The following is a 4,136-nucleotide window of genomic DNA, read 5'->3' as shown; positions in this document are numbered from 1 at the left end:
TTCTTTCTTTTTTTGGTATTTTAGGGAAGGGTCTACAAGGTATTCAGGGTCTCACTACTAGATCGGACTTGTAGTGATCCACCTGTTTACAGGCTCCCAAGAGCTGGGATTACAGGCGCGTCACCACACCCAGTCTCAATTGCCCTCTCAGAGCACCCTGGAAGTGGGGCCGGCATGGCAGGCCCGGAGATCGAACCCTGGCCCCTATGCCTACTTGCAAGCACTTTAATCTGCTGAGCTATTTGGGCAGCCCTAGACTTTTATCTCTAAGTTTTGTCATTACTTTCTGACACTACAACCTTGGTCACTTGTTTCATTTTATCATGTACAATATGGCCAATAAGAAATGTAGTCAAAGCTCATCTTACTAGAAATAAGAGAAATATCTGAAATACAGAACAAGAAAAATTAATTTAAAAAATGAACTATTTAATATAAAATTCATTATATAATAAAACAAATATTTCAGTTAGTCATTTTGATACTGATACTATAATTATCATGAAGATGATATCATTATGTGCTGAACCCAGATTGAAAATAAAAATTATATGCCCAGGCCAAAGCAAAACAAAACAAAAAACAACACTGGCTTGGTAAAATCCAGTACATTTTAGTCTGACTTTTGGGCCAAAATTTACCAACTCACTTCTATTCTGAGCAAACTTTCTTCCATCCTTGATTTTAAGCTAATGATACATTATTCTGACACCCGTAATTGGATTACTGCTATAAAAACAACAGCGCTTGAATTACTGCTAGTCTAATCAACACTATATACACTGAGTATTTCCAATTACTTTCTGAAATAGGGTGACTTCCATTAACGAAGAGTTTACAAAATCATGGCAAAATGAAAGACTGTACAGCAGTGGAAAGATAGAGGATTTAAGGGCAGACAGCCCTTGTCAACCCTGGCTTTGTCACTTGCTGAGTGGACGACTTTTGGCAAAGCCCAAACTTTTTGAGCTTCAGTGTCCTATATATGCACTAGCACTGAATCCTAACTAATGGACAACAGTGGAAGAAAAGAACACAAGGATGGTGGAGTCTCAGTATTGGTTAATAGCACTGGCTCTGGAATGACCTGCTGGATTGTAATCTAAGCTGTACTCTTTAAAGATGTGTGAACTTACTGAACTTTTTTATTGTTTGTTTTAAAAATGAATGAGTGGTTAATATTAGTGTTTTTCTCATTAACAGATAAATTAGTATACAAATAAATGCATAAAGCAGTGTACTACCACATAGATTTTGTTGTTGTATTTGTTGCCATTGTTGTTGATACAGGGCCTCTCTATGCAGCTCAGACTCATAGTGATCCTCCTGTCTCAGTCTCTCCAGGGCTGGAACTACAGGCATGTGCTACCATGCCAAGTTTCAGGGCCGGCATGAGGTAGACATGGTACTGGGGATTGAACTTAGATCCTTGTGCTTGCCAGGAAGGTGCTTACACCACAGAGTTATCGCCTAGCCCCTACTAGGTAGATTTGTTGTGAAAATTTAAAATAATATACTCAGACCAAATTCCATGTAGGCAGATGACGCACACATTAATAAAATAAAATTTTAGGATGAAACATTCACTCTGCAAACAAATATTTCATGACATGAAATAGTCTTGTGGAGGGAGCTCTTTCCCTGAATGACAAAATAATAACTATAACAGTTTACAAATCATATCTGTGCTTTCACCTCTCTCTTCTGCTTCTTTTCACCTTGTGGAACAGTACATGGCAACACAGGCATGTGACATGAATTTCATAAAATGAGCACAAGGATCATTATAGATAAAATTACTAAACTCTTTACTAGTCATGCCAAAGCCGGAGTTGGCTTTACATTGCATTATTCTATCTAAAATAGACTTTTACATAGTAGAGTTTACCATTGTAGATTTTTTATTTCCTTTTAATCTTGAGTTTTAAGATAAAATACTTAAAATATCATATAATTTACATGATCTAAATAACAGTCTTTTCTCTTCAGTGAAGCAATGTAGAGTATAATCAAAAAGAAACCTAGAAAGTGTAAGGGCCTAAGTTCAATCCCTGGTTCTGTGCAAAAAAAAAAAAAAAAAAAAAAAAAAAAAAAAAAAAAAAAAAAAAAAGAAACCTAGAACATCAGCACCCATCTGTAATCACAGCACTTGGGAGCAGCAGGCTGAGGCAGGAGGATCACTTTGAGTTTGAGACTAGCCTAAGCTACAAAATGAGCTCAAGGCCAGCCTGAACTGCACAGTGAGACCCTATCCCAAAAGAAAGAAAGAAAGAAAGAAAGAAAGAAAGAAAGAAAGAAAGAAAGAAAGAAAGAAAGAGGAAGAAAGAGAAAAAAAAGAGAAAGGAAATCTAAAATCCTAAAATAAGTTTCCTGCAAATGAGACTGAAAACTTTCCTCCTTAAACTCTTGCCATTATTTTTAAATTAAATAAATAAATGTATGGGTTTTATTATTTTACATGGAAGAAGAGAAGTCTCTTGTTTAGTTGGAAATATATGTATATTTTTTGTGGTACTGGGGATTGAACTCAGGACACTGCACTTGCCAGGCAAGCACTTATTCTACTGAGTATCTCCTCAGCCCAGAAATAATTGTTCTTAAACATTAAAATATTTAAGAAACATCCAACTTCCAAGTTCATTGCAGCTCTATTCATGACAGGAAGGAAATGAAATGACCAAGACATCCGTCGCAGGGCGAACAGGTTAAGGAAGTGGGGCATATGTGCACAATGGAATATTATTCCACCATTTAAAGAGGGAAATCCTGTCTTTTGTGACACCATACATAGAACTAGAAGTCACTGTGATAAGCCACGCACAAAAAGATAAACTTAATCTTGCTCATACAGGGAAGACAAAAAGTTTGTATCTCTGGATATGGTAGTACACTCCTGGAAACCCAGCTTCTGTGGCATCTAAGCCAGGAAGCTTAGAACTTTCCTATCATCTGGGGTAACCTATTGAGACCCTGTCTCAAAATTAAAAATACTAAAAATTCTGAAGACATAGCTTAGCATTCAATCCCCAGTACTGAAGGAAGGGGGGGAGAGAGAGAGACAGAGACAGAGAGAGAGACAGAGAGAGAGAGAGACAGAGAGACAGAAAGAGAGACAGAGAAAGAGAGAGAGACAGAGAGAGACAGAGACAGAGACAGAGACAGAGACAGAGACAGAGAGAGAATGAAAAGAAGAAAGAAAAAAGAAAGTCAGGGGAAATAAGGAGGAAAGGGCAAGCTAGGAAAATGTCAACCAATGGGCACATAGCTAGGATTGGACAAGAGGAAGAAGTTCCATTTGCTGCCCTACAACAAAGTTACTATACAGATCTGTATTACACATTTCAAAAAGGTAGAAGAGGGCTAGAGTGATAGCTCAGTAGAATAAGTGCCTGTCTGGCAAGCACACGGTCCTGAGTTCAATCCCCATTATGGAAAAGAAAAGATCGAATTTTGAGTGTTTACAACATAATGAAATGCTAAATATTTAAGGAATTAGAAATATTTAACCAGATTTAAAACATTTGGCGATATACACATGTATCCAAATATCACAGAGTAGTCCATTAGTATGTACCATTTTTAAGTTATGTATTAGTTGTAAAAATAAATTTAACTATTTAACCTACAATTTGAAAAATTAATCTAAAGTTATTGGGTTAGTAATTGAAAATGAGAACCATGGGGCTCAATATATAATTATTTCAAAACCCCCACTAATTTGCAACGCGAGGTGATTGATTATGCAAATCTCCATGGGAGAGGAAGCATGCAAAGGGCCTTGAAATAGTAAATGCATTGAAACTGATATTGCAAAATTGATAGAGCAGTTCCTCAGCAGAGTTGGTCATGAAGTATTAACTATTTTCTACATATATATAAATGGTACTCAATCTACAAATATAACTAAACCTCAAACAAAGCATGCTATTTTATGTCTAAGCTAACCTAGTAAGTTACTTTCCACTTCATTTATTGTGCTATTTTTAAATTTATTGCACTACTGAGACAATGGTCATTTTTTTTTTTAAAGCTACAGCAAATGTGTCATGTTGAAAGAAAAAGGTTAAGGCAAGGGAAAAGAAATACATAAATAAATGATATATTTTTTTTCTCTGTAACATTATTTTACTTACAAA

At 36.0% G+C, this 4,136-nt stretch overlaps 1 protein-coding gene across 2 annotated transcripts in view; it reads right to left on the bottom strand.

The window, feature by feature from the left end:
- Nucleotides 1-4,136, bottom strand: part of Fgf14 (fibroblast growth factor 14) — a 694,358-nt gene that overhangs the window by 213,569 nt on the left and 476,653 nt on the right. The gene's annotated exons all lie outside the window — the stretch shown is intronic.

Source organism: Octodon degus, unplaced genomic scaffold (assembly GCF_000260255.1).
Source record: "Octodon degus isolate 3935 unplaced genomic scaffold, OctDeg1.0 scaffold00039, whole genome shotgun sequence".
Classification (NCBI taxonomy): domain Eukaryota; kingdom Metazoa; phylum Chordata; class Mammalia; order Rodentia; family Octodontidae; genus Octodon; species Octodon degus.
This window is presented reverse-complemented; position numbering and strand designations above follow the sequence as displayed.